This window comes from Lathyrus oleraceus, chromosome 4, assembly GCF_024323335.1.
Source record: "Lathyrus oleraceus cultivar Zhongwan6 chromosome 4, CAAS_Psat_ZW6_1.0, whole genome shotgun sequence".
Lineage (NCBI taxonomy): Eukaryota > Viridiplantae > Streptophyta > Magnoliopsida > Fabales > Fabaceae > Lathyrus > Lathyrus oleraceus.
Window position 1 is genome coordinate 346,753,337 of NC_066582.1, and position 13,634 is coordinate 346,766,970.

General features: G+C 39.9%; 1 long non-coding RNA gene across 3 annotated transcripts; it reads right to left on the reverse strand.

Annotated features, from left to right (window-relative positions):
- Positions 1 to 261: 261 nt before the first annotated feature.
- Positions 262 to 3,071, reverse strand: LOC127075410 (uncharacterized). Of its 3 annotated transcripts, none has more exons than XR_007786437.1 (5): positions 2,328 to 3,071; positions 1,819 to 2,181; positions 1,348 to 1,500; positions 735 to 991; positions 262 to 548 (listed from the first exon to the last, which is right to left on the reverse strand). It is a non-coding gene; the product is annotated as an uncharacterized LOC127075410 (long non-coding RNA). The 3 variants fall into 3 exon arrangements; XR_007786435.1 differs by having other exon boundaries at positions 681 to 991; XR_007786436.1 differs by having other exon boundaries at positions 904 to 991; positions 2,328 to 3,069.
- Positions 3,072 to 13,634: the final 10,563 nt, after the last annotated feature.

Genomic DNA, 13,634 nt, shown 5'->3' on the forward strand with positions numbered 1-13,634 from the left:
TGCCATTTCAAATTACCACAGTACACAAACCAACCTTTGATTGTCAATCCACATAATCCTCCATTTTACTGTCAATTCCAATGTCATTTACACCTGCTTTCGGACCTGTTATCATCATTCCAATCATAAATTTTCAATGGCTCTTATCCTTTACCCTGTCCTAAAGATTTCAACTAAAACAAACTTTATTTGGAATCTAAAGGGCTTTTTACTTGTTCTCAAGCCCATGAACCACGTTATTTGAAATAGCACAAATTTAAGAGTTTGAACTGTGGGTCACAAATTGGAATTCAAGTCACATTTGAGTTTGTTTTATTACATAAGCATGATACACGTCATTCATACAATGGAATAAATTGAAATATGAATATAAACATGCACTCCATTTTTTCTTTTCAACACCCACACGGTTCATATAGAGAAGGGGGGTGAAGGTGTCCCACTTTCATTTCCTATCGAACTTTCTCGCAATCTACATCCTTGAACAATCAACCTAGGACGCTTCAAGGGTTTAGCTGCATGAGCTAACCAAAATCCCGCTTTGCCCCCTGTTCCATAAAGTATTTAAGCTATTAAAAGCATTTCAATAAGGCATAAATCCATGACAACTTCGAGTTCATCGCATATTACATTTGTTTCATAACATAACAAATAACATTGCATTCATAACAGAAATTCACCTAAGCTAACATTCACATAGCAGTACTTAGTCAATTATGCCCCAGCTACCATACCACACATATGCCAAGCTCTTTCTCCTTCGAAATGAGGCGGCAAAGGCCTAAGAACACCAGCATGGCAGTAGAAGCGGGTATACAAACAAGCAGATCACCAAGGCAATACGGTATAACATACGGCATGTCATGGATTCCTAGTTATCAAAACGGCAGAACTCTAGCTCACCTTAGGCCATGCTTCATGCTGGAATTGAAACACGAACCCATGAGCCTACATCCATGTACCCGCAAAACCAGCCAAAGGTGTACGTGCGCTGCAAAAATGTAAATTGAACCAAGTCAGAAGTGTACATGCCAAATCAGAATTCTAACATAAAGTATAGGCCATTTCAAACCGTTACAGCATACAAGTCATTCACTCACATTACCAAAATAGAACAAAGTAATCACAACTTAGTTAAAATTCTGCACTTTAAAGAGAAAGAAGTCCAATTGGTAATCTAAGCTTTAGTTCACATGTTTGCCTAATATTAGAACCAATCCTAACTAAGTTGCTTCACACCAAGAACCATGTCAATAATAAGTGAATTCACAATGTTCCTGAACCATCACGATACCAACCGATTTCAAAATAAACAAATATTGAGAAAAAAGGACTCTTGAACCCAACCTGTCACGAGCTAATCTTCCTCAATTACCCATGCTGCCAAGGCATGCTGCGCGGCAAGATCGAGTGGAAAATGACGTTCAGTGGTGGAAAATAACGGCAGGGTTATATCAGTGGTGTGGAGAACGCCGACAATGTGATATGTCTGGAAGCTAACTGCTTATGACAACCAACTCCGTCAATAACTAACTAATAGAATCCATAAATTAATTAAAACAGTTTGCTAACAAGGCAATAACAAGTTTTAACTAACTATTAAATATAGGTAACTACCCTAACTGAACCAGATTTTCATTTTTAACAACAAAAATCATTTAACAAAAGGAACTCAATTTTGATTAATATCTCTCTAACAAACTTTTTCACAAATCTAACAACTAACTAGCTTTCTAACAGAAGCGCCAACTCCTAACAACTTTTTCTAACCAACATTCACAACCCTAGTGCTTATAACAATCTATAAATAGATCTCACCTTCTTCCACTGTGGATTTGGATCCTTCTCCCATTGAGAATTCACCCTTCTTCATCTGGGTTTCACCATTCTTCCACCCTGAAATTCACCACTCTTCATTCAGAGGATTTGCAGAACCACATTTGCAAAAAGCTTCAACCTTCATCTTCTTGCTTCATCTTCACCTTCTGTTTCACCTTCTTCCCCAATCGTACCTCATCTCACACAAACCTTCTGCTTCTCCCTGTAATCGAATACCACGGTAACGCTCAATTCTTCACTCTGCAACATCGTCTTCACCCTGCCGTCAACCTTGAACTCCTGGCATCATTATTCTGCGGAAAGAAGAAAACAGTTGATCCACATGAATGCTCTCCAACCGGCCTGCAAACAGAAGTCCAAGAGAAGAACATCACAGTAAAAACAACGGAATCCCAATCATCCACATCACACACGAAGAAGGAAGAAGAAGACACACAAACAGAAGGAGAAGAAGAAACGCAAACGTGAAGAGAAGAAGAATTCGATACCTGTCTCAGTGAGTTTCTCTGCTGCAATCTGCAATTTCATCCTGTTGTGAACCAATGGCGAATCTGAAGAACGCCACGCACGTCGAAACTTGATACGTTGCGACGCCACTCCTGAAACTCAGAATCGATGGAATCATGATGATGACGCTGATTGATTTTCAAATTCTATCCATGACTCGTTGCGATCCACTGCGTTGTTCACTTCATTCCGTCTTCTTTTCGATTCTGCACACTCACGACAATGAATCGATTTAGATATTAATTTCGGAGATTAAATTCATTTGTTCTTCGTCGATACGGATTTTGACTTGATATTGTATATGGCTTCGGTCAAACACGACGTTGTTGAGATGTTGATGCCGAAGCTTGAAACGTGAGCGAAGAGCACCCGAAGAAGATGAGGAATCGGTGAACCACACATCGATTCGCGATGCAGCAACTACGCACATCGCCGCGAAGAAGACGATCTCGTAGAAAATAAAGAAGCGTCCATAAGGGAGGAGGAAGGGAAACGTCATACCAGTCAACCTTTTGGAAATTCGCCGCACTTGAATTCGAACCTGGTGAATCTTGTTGTCGCCATGAAACGGGAGCGTTGAAGATGATTGCAAGAAGAGATGAGTTTGTCTTCGCGATGGTCTGGATGAACAAGGGAATCACGTTGAAGAAGCAAATCAGCGCAATGCAATTGTGGATCATTTTAAAGCCATTTTCCTCTAACTGGCGTTTTGGTTTAAGCTCTCGTACGTAGAGATTCATTCAGGGTTGGTTGGGACCGAGTATCCATGTGAGGTTTGGGCTTGAAGCCCAAACTCTCTATATACACCCCCATGCGTTTTCATTTCCAGGCCCAAGTTCATAATCCTTCTCTTAATCCATGATTAATAAGTTGTTTAATTCCACTTTTTGTTTAATCTTGTTGCTGGTTAGTTTAACCTCTTAGAATTAGGATTAATCCTTTTGTTTTCTTTAATTAGTTAATTAGATTTAACTAAGTGTTTAGTTAGAATCTAGGTTGTAATTAATTTTGTAATTAGACTTAGTTCTTGAATTAACTCTCAATTGGTTAACCCTGCCGTGATTAGAATTAACCATTAGGATTTAGTTGAATTTTTAGAAGTTAATTGACATTAGGATTAGGGTTTAATTGACCTTTAGAATTTACTTGATTTTTGAGTTCGGTCGATTTTGATTAACTCCTAACATTTAGAATAATTGTAGAATTAGATTACATTGTAGGCATAGTTGGATTTTAGTTAGAATTTAATCGGTGCTTGTAATTCAATATTCTCATTAATGACCGTTTTGCCCTTAGAGGAATTTTAGGCATTTTACCCATTTATGTACATGCTCCCTTAGGACCTCTAACTTTGAATTGTCAATCAATTTTAATAAATCAATGTATGATCCCTTAGGGTAGTTTCTAACAATTACTAACTTTGATTAGATCCAAACTTAGTTCCCTAAAAACAAAATAAAACCCATGATTAAATTGATCAAAAACAATTTTGATTAATTATATCCTTTGAATTTGTATAATCCCACAGTCTAAATTGAGTGACCAAAAGACCTTTGGTCACTTAATAAGACTTTTCTTCCAAAATGTAGAGCTCAAGGCCTCAACTCAAGATCTTCGATCAAGGCATCCTCAGTCATACTAAGCAGCGGGTTATTCAAGCATATCAAAGGTGGAAACTTCAACTCTTGTTAAATCAAAGTTAGAAGAGTGTGACATGAGCCTTAAGCAATAGAGAATGAGTGAGACTGGAGTATTCCTACCCCCATTCTGAGTATCTTTGGGTATGGGACGTATGACCCAACGCTCATCGTATTCACCTCTATTCATAGACTTTAGCACTGAAATTCTGGTGTAGACAGAATTCAGATGTTCTACTCCAAGTCATGACATCTGATCCAACCTTGTAATTAATACAGCAAGACAATTATTAACCCCTGTACTAATATGCACACGTTCACAGATGTCACGACATCTCATTCTATGTCACCCTAGAATGGATGAACACCTGGTTCTGTGCATCAGGAAGAAAGACTCAACAGAGATCTATCCTAGCACTCACTTCTGTTGTTTTCTTACTCAGTTATCAGCATGATGTCTTACTGTTGATTTTGGACATCATCTATTACATTGTTCCAGTGTGTTTGTCTTTTACATGTATTTCCTGAATGAACACGTTAATCTAATTACCACTTATTAGATTGCTAACAACTAGGCTATTTGTTAGGTTCATTAATTGTAGGTTAGTAGTTGGTTTCCTGGATTTTCTCTAAGTTGTTGACTTCCTGAAGAATAGCCTGAGAAAAATCCTGTAACAGAAAAACTAATCATCCTACACTTTAGCACATGCTGTCAGGAATGAATGTCACAACATTCAGTTTGACAGTCAGAACCTATACAGCATGTTGATTCTGTTATGTTCCTAAACAAACCAGACTGTGCTAAATTTGCTGTACTGTAGAAGACCAACCAGTCTCTAATTCAGTATCAACATACATGAACAACTGTCTAGACATCCAGTTTGACAGTTTCACAATGATCCTTTGGTCAAGTCTGTTATCCTGGAAGAGAGCAGACTTAAATAAATACTGAACTGAACCTATCCTGCTTATTGTTTAGTATACACTGTCACTGATGAATGTTACAACATTCTGATTGACATTCCAACAGAAGGCTTTATACCAGGTCTGTTATCATCTTGATAAGCTGACTGGAATACCAGCTGAGATATGACATTAACAAAAACACATGCAGAAGGAAAACAAACACAGGAAATTGTTAACCCAGTTCAGTCCAACATGACCTACATCTGGGGGCTACCAAGCCAGGAAGAAGATCCACTATTAGCAGTATTAATTCAGAGTTAAACTCCCCCGTTTACAACTCTTCACTTAATCCCTACCCAATGCAATCTATACCTAGGAACTCCTAAATAGAAACCTCCAGTTTCCATTCCTATCACTACAAACACAATGTAATGTTACCACACCTTGAACTTCCTTCACAGCTTCATTCAAGAACAAAATCACACTTGCCTACAGGCTTTGAGTTACAAATACTCTCAGCTTTTACCACTGAGAAACACATGGTAACCTTCCCACAGACTGGGAGGTTTACCTCACACACACCCCTAAATTTTCATTCTAAGAGGCTTACAAAAACTAGATTACAATCAGCAATTTATAACCTAATCACCCAACTGGATTTGGGCCTTCAGAAGTCGCAGCAGACTTGTTCTTTGCTGTTACAACTTCAGCAGAAAATTTCTGCTACAAACAAGGTCTTCAAGTTCCTAAACTCTCTCCATATATATCTCCATATTTAGAGCCTATATATATTCTGATTGAGTCTTCAAGACCTCCACAAGGGAGTTAGGATATTCACCAGATATCCTTGCTGATCCCATAATATATACTGAACTAATTAATTCAGTTTTCTACACATGTGCGATGTCACAGACCTGATGTCGTGACATCGTACATGACATGTTGGTCCAGATGTTGAATTTCTTCAACCCAACATATTAAAACAACAGAGATGATTACATTATTTGTTTTACAAAATTAATGCCAATCCTAAGGAATTAACAATCTCCCCCTTTGGCAAACTTTAGCTAAAACAAATAATCAATACACTGGACAAAACATCCCAATTTGGGGATGCTCTTCATCTCTGTCATTGGCTCCACCACCACAAACACCAAAGTTGGTGTACATGGGGAAGAAGAGGAACAAGACTCAGTTGTACCAGAACCCTTCCCCTCAATCGGAGAGCTTCCTGAAGAATATGTAATGCTGAGTACATAGACAATGTAACTCAGATCACAAGGCACAACTGTCTTCTTAACTCAGATCACAAGACACAAGTGGTAAACCCAGTTGGTGGATTTTGTGCCTGACGCCAACTTCTGTTTGCTACCACTCCCACAGTTGGCTTGCTTCTGGTACATTTTCAATCCCAGGACTATATTTCTCTCCCCCTTTTTAGCTAAACATTTGTAAAGGCACCCCTCACAAAACCAGATCCAGGCGCAGCTTGCCCAAACCTTAACATACCCCATGATTCTGAGGGAATGGAGTGTTTTTCTTGTGAGAAGAAGAGGGCTATTACATCCTTTAAATAGTCCATCCCGTGCTTAAGAATTAACGGTAGGAATTAATGCTTGGTCAAGATTCATTAATTTTTGCTGAGAGACAGTCAGAGAATCACCAACAAAATCTCAGACTATCTTTGAATACCTTTTATAGCTCTTGACTGTTTCTTTTCCAAAACAGCAGTTCCAGTGCATGGAGACTATTCCATATATGCAGTCAGACACGTTGCACGCGATGTCTTAACATTCCACGCAACATTTTCCTGCATTCTGCCAGTACTCAACATTTCCCAAGGTTCCTGTCATACCTCCAGTAGAGACTTGACATCTGGCACTGCTACAGTCAAATTCCCACACTTCAGCAGCTGGTTACTCCCCCTGTACCACACAGCTGTAGCCATCAGGCTTATTCTGATTTATCAGAATTTGACACATCACCCTTATACTTCCTAATGACTTTAAGACTCAGAAGGAATTTAGCATTGTCCAGGGCAATGTCATGACATCCAGTCAGACATTCTTCTGCTCACTCAGCCTTGACATACATCACATCATCCTGATAACTGACAAGGTGCCATACCTAGTTATCTGAGTACACATAGACCACAAGCTTGATGATTACTTGCAGCTTCAAAGACAGAACTCCCCCTGTCATGGACGCCCTACTCTCCTCTTGAAACTTGGAGGTCACACATGAGCATATCCAACACCCCAAAGTTGGACCTTCACATACTTCCTGATTCAAAGAGAATCCAAACCACTTGATGAATGGAAAACATAAGACGCATCTTCATGTCTTCAAGAGCACACCCTCTGTTCAACCCTCTTAGCTGAACACATTCACACTCTGTGTCAATCTCTCTTCTAACCAGAACAGAAGACCACTTCACAAGATGTTCTAACATCAGCTGGGACATCCTTCACAACATAACAAGGAACACCATCTGATAGTCTGAGTCACCAGCTTGATCAAGAAGAACCCAGACATACATTGGGACATATACATTTTCATCCCATTACAAGAGATAATCTTCCATAGATGGCTCAGAACTCCTACCACAAGCTCCAAGGGATGAATAGAAAACACCTCCTTTTGTCTTCAACTTAATACTTTTCTGCTCAAAAGTAATTTGTCTCAGACTTTCATCAAGAATAATCAGCTGCCATATGTTGATTTTCTTGATTCTTCGAACTCACTTCTGAGGTAGACCAACTGCCACTGGTGGATTACCTCCTTCATGAATCCTTATATGAAAAGGTCAAATGCTGCTTTTTGACCTCCCCAGGTTTATCAGACTTCTCCCAAAGATATTCTGACCTTCCAAGTGAGATTTGAACTTCAAGTAACATGTTAAACAGAGCTTAGGTTCTCTAAGACATGAACATGTAACATCTTCTCCAACCAGCAACTCCTAAGAACTGCAATGAGAACGATCCTTTTGAAGTACCCAATCTACCACTCTGTAGACCCTTCTATCTGAAGTTGATGTGCCACTTCACCAACTAAGACTCTGATGTTAAACCAAATGTCACAGCATTGTGTTTAGACATCTAGCTGTTGAATTCAGCTCCTTCTTCTGCCACTTGAAAGAACTTCCTCCCTTCACAGAACAAGAGTTCAATATTCTCATAGACTTGATTGTGGAACCAAGTTTGAGTAAACAACCTCCATCCTGCAGGTTCGCAGTTAAGTCATCCAAGCTCACACCTTGATGAATTCCTGCTTCTTCTCCAAAGACATCAGACACTCTGATGCATGAGTCTTCAGAAGGATCAGTTAGAAACTATCCCTTCAGCTATGCCAAGGATTCCTCTTCCTAAAGCAAGGCTGTTTCCATGATGTTAAGAAATCTGCCACTTGTTCTTAACTTCATAGTGTGCATTAGCCAATGCACTTCCTTACCTAGATCAGGAATAAGCTGATCCAAGTAACCACCATCAAGACTATGATGTCTTCTTCTTCTTGTACATACCAAGGCTGAACATGTTTCTTGCCAGGAAACCTTTTCGGAGATCACATGCTTTGGCTGCCACCAAAGAGATAGATCATAAGCCAATGAACTATCCTTCCTGTGATTCTGCACAGGGTCTTGAAGAAGTGATGTTCCAACATCTATAATAACATCAGTTATCTTAAGCTCCAAGGATATTCAATTGAGCACTTGTACTTGGCACAAGTAGACATTGATCTTAAATCTTTTCCCAATTATCCTTTCAGATACTTCCACCATAAGAATACGTTGAAAGTACTCTTCGTGTGTCAACATCTTCTGCTTGCAAGCACCTCGACAATTTTGAAAGTCTTCCCAGATTAAATTCACCCTTAGGAATGAGAAAGATGAATTCTTCCTTGCAAAGATGTCACACAACCACCAGAACCCATGTGACACAGGTCAACAGCCAACCAGACCCTAGGCTAACCAAATGTGAGGAGGTTAACCAAAACTCCCTCTCAAATTAACAATCATGGAAACTTCACACCAATATCCATGCATTGTACAGATATGACATACACCATTCCTACCAGTGGCACCTAACTCTATGAGTTACACCTAGACATACTCCAATCACACCAATCAGACTTTAGCTGACCATAAGTACTAGAGGAACACCAGTCAATAGCAGATATGCATTGCCAGAGCATACTACATCAACCAACCTATGAATCTTCATATTCTCACTCCTTGAAAGAACTGCCACTTCTGATCGTGGTGCTTGAGTAGCAAGATTCATGGTCCCAATCCTCTTAAATGAAGTAGAAGTCAGGTTACCCCATTGTTGACTTCTAACATCCAGAGGACTTGTCTTCCAACACTCCATAGTACTTCAGAGAACAGTTATCCAGCCCTGATCAATCTACAGGAGTAGGACAAGCAGCAGGAAATTGCGCAATGTCACATCTCACCCAGCTCCACTTCTAGAGACCAGACCTCTACATGTGACCTTCTTGAGCATACACACAGTTGACCCTACCCTTGTCAACTTAGCCCACACAGATGTCTCCTCTTCCAGGTCAGGAGTAGGTTCCAAACAAGAGTATCCCTTTGTTTGACACCTAAAAACATCTGTTCTTCAACCAGCAGCTGCATACTTGTTGAACAACATGTTCTAACATCACATAGAACATTGGTTCCACCTCCTTGGAACAAACCCTCCTTGAAAGACTTCAAGGTCTTCATATACACTACCCAAGAGTGTAAAAGAATCAGTGATCAGGTGATTCTTACCATCCTGATGTGAGAACATCATGATGAGTGGACTTGAGGGGACTCAAGTAGCTTTGACATCTTCAGAGGTTATGATGAAATCTTGAATACAGCAGCCTTTCATCCACATGAGGGGAAACTACATCAGAGTTTGAGTTTCGCCAGGTATTATGCAGCGGAAATCATAATACAACTCAACCTAAGAACACACTTTTCACCAGATCAGCCTCCAAGTCCATACCAAGTTTGAATGTGATTCAATACTGGCACAGATGTCCCATCCAAAGGCCAATTGCCAACCTCCAGATACAGGTACACATTATTCCTGTAATGAACAGTCTATCCACCTACTTCAAGGGACCATTCAGGGAAATTACAGAACCTTCCACTGGTTCTAACATAACTTCTTGCAAGATACCAGAAAGTATCACCCATGGATCTCATCCAGAAGCAGAACAGGATGCCTGCTCTGATACCAATTGAAATTCTGGTGTAGTCAGAATTCAGATGTTCTACTCCAAGTCATGACATCTGATCCAACCTTGTAATTAATACAGCAAGACAGTTATTAACCCCTGTACTAATATGCACACGTTCACAGATGTCACGACATCTCATTCTATGTCATCCTAGAATGGATGAACACCTTGTTCTGTGCATCAGGAAGAAAGACTCAACAGAGATCTATCCTAGCACTCACTTCTGTTGTTTTCTTACTCAGTTATCAGCATGATGTCTTACTGTTGATTTTGGACATCATCTATTACATTGTTCCAGTGTGTTTGTCTTTTACATGTATTTCCTGAATGAACATGTTAATCTAATTACCACTTATTAGATTGCTAACAACTAGGCTATTTGTTAGGTTCATTAATTGTAGGTTAGTAGTTGGTTTCCTGGATTTTCTCTAAGCTGTTGACTTCCTGAAGAATAGCTTGAGAAAAATCCTGTAACAGAAAAACTAATCATCCTACACTTTAGCACATGCTGTCAGGAATGAATGTCACAACATTCAGTTTGACTGTCAGAACCTATACAGCATGTTGATTCTGTTATGTTCCTAAACAAACCAGACTGTGCTAAATTTGTTGTACTGTAGAAGACCAACCAGTCTCTAATTCAGTATCAGCATACATGAACAACTGTCTAGACATCCAGTTTGACAGTTTCACAATGATCCTTTGGTCAGGTCTGTTATCCTGGAAGAGAGCAGACTTAAATAAATACTGAACTGAACCTATCCTGCTTATTGTTCAGTATACACTGTCACTGATGAATGTTACAACATTCTGATTGACATTCCAACAGAAGGCTTTATATCAGGTCTGTTATCATCTAGATAAGCTGACTGGAATACCAGCTGAGATATGACAGTAACAAAAACACATGCAGAAGGAAAACAAACACGGGAAATTGTTAACCCAGTTCAGTCCAACATGACCTACATCTGGGGGCTACCAAGCCAGGAAGAAGATCCACTATTAGCAGTATTAATTCAGAGTTAAACTCCCCCGTTTACAACTCTTCACTTAATCCCTACCCAATGCAATCTATACCTAGGAACTCCTAGATAGAAACCTCCAGTTTCCATTCCTATCACTACAAATACAATGTAATGTTACCACACCTTGAACTTGCTTCACAGCTTCATTCAAGAACAAAATCACTCCTGCCTACAGGCTTTGAGTTACAAATACTCTCAGCTTTTACCACTGAGAAACACATGGTAACCTTCCCACAGACTGGGAGGTTTACCTCACACACACCCCTAAATTTTCATTTTAAGAGGCTTACAAAAACTAGATTACAATCAGCTATTTATAACCTAATCACCCAACTGGATTTGGGCCTTCAGAAGTCGCAGCAGACTTGTTCTTTGCTGTTACAACTTCAGCAGAAAAATTCTGCTACAAACAAGGTCTTCAAGTTCCTAAACTCTCTCCATATATATCTCCATATTTAGAGCCTATATATATTCTGATTGAGTCTTCAAGACCTCCACAAGGGAGTTAGGATATTCACCAGATATCCTTGCTGATCCCAGAATATATACTGAATTAATTAATTCAGTTTTCTACACATGTGCGATGTCACAGACCTGATGTCGTGACATCGTACATGACATGTTGGTCCAGATGTTGAATTTCTTCAACCCAACATATTAAAACAACAGAGATGATTACATTATTTGTTTTACAAAATTAATGCCAATCCTAAGGAATTAACAATCTCCCCCTTTGGCAAACTTTAGCTAAAACAAATAATCAATACACTTGACAAAACATCCCAATTTGGGAATGCTCTTCATCTCTGTCATTGGCTCCACCACCACAAACACCAAAGTTGGTGTACATGGGGAAAGAAGAGGAACAAGACTCAGTTTTACCAGAACCCTTCCCCTCAATCGGAGAGCTTCCTGAAGAATATGTAATGCTGAGTACATAGACAATGTAACTCAGATCACAAGGCACAACTGTCTTCTTAACTCAGATCACAAGACACAAGTGGTAAACCCAGTTGGTGGATTTTGTGCCTACGCCAACTTCTGTTTGCTACCACTCCCACAGTTGGCTTGCTTCTGGTACATTTTCAATCCCAGGACTATATTTCCCTCCCCCTTTTTAGCTAAACATTTGTAAAGGCACCCCTCACAAAACCAGATCCAGGCGCAGCTTGCCCAAACCTTAACATACCCCATGATTCTGAGGGAATGAAGTGTTTTTCTTGTGAGAAGAAGAGGGCTATTACATCCTTTAAATAGTCCATCCCGTGCTTAGGAATTAACGGTAGGAATTAATGCTTGGTCAAGATTCATTAATTTTTGCTGAGAGACAGTCAGAGAATCACCAACAAAATCTCAGACTATCTTTGAATACCTTTTATAGCTCTTGACTGTTTCTTTTCCAAAACAGCAGTTCCAGTGCATGGAGACTATTCCATATATGCAGTCAGACACGTTGCACGCGATGTCTTAACATTCCACGCAGCATTTTCCTGCATTCTGCCAGTACTCAACATTTCCCAAGGTTCCTGTCATACCTCCAGTAGAGACTTGACATCTGGCACTGCTACAGTCAAATTCCCACACTTCAGCAGCTGGTTACTCCCCCTGTACCACACAGCTGTAGCCATCAGGCTTATTCTGATTTATCAGAATTTGACACATCACCCTTATACTTCCTAATGACTTTAAGACTCAGAAGGAATTTAGCATTGTCCAGGGCAATGTCATGACATCCAGTCAGACATTCTTCTGCTCACTCAGCCTTGACATACATCACAGCATCCTGATAACTGACAAGGTGCCATACCTAGTTATCTGAGTACACATAGACCACAAGCTTGATGATTACTTGCAGCTTCAAAGACAGAACTCCCCCTGTCATGGACGCCCTACTCTCCTCTTGAAACTTGGAGGTCACACATGAGCATATCCAACACCCCAAAGTTGGACCTTCACATACTTCCTGATTCAAAGAGAATCCAGACCACTTGATGAATGGAAAACATAAGACGCATCTTCATGTCTTCAAGAGCACACCCTCTGTTCAACCCTCTTAGCTGAACACATTCACACTCTGTGTCAATCTCTCTTCTAACCAGAACAGAAGACCACTTCACAAGATGTTCTAACATCAGCTGGGACATCCTTCACAACATAACAAGGAACACCATCTGATAGTCTGAGTCACCAGCTTGATCAAGAAGAACCCAGACATACATTGGGACATATACATTTTCATCCCATTACAAGAGATAATCTTCCATAGATGGCTCAGAACTCCTACCACAAGCTCCAAGGGATGAATAGAAAACACCTCCTTTTGTCTTCAACTTAATACTTTTCTGCTCAAAAGTAATTTGTCTCAGACTTTCATCAAGAATAATCAGCTGCCATATGTTGATTTTCTTGATTCTTCGAACTCACTTCTGAGGTAGACCAACTGCCACTGGTGGATTACCTCCTTCATGAATCCTTATATGAAAAGGTC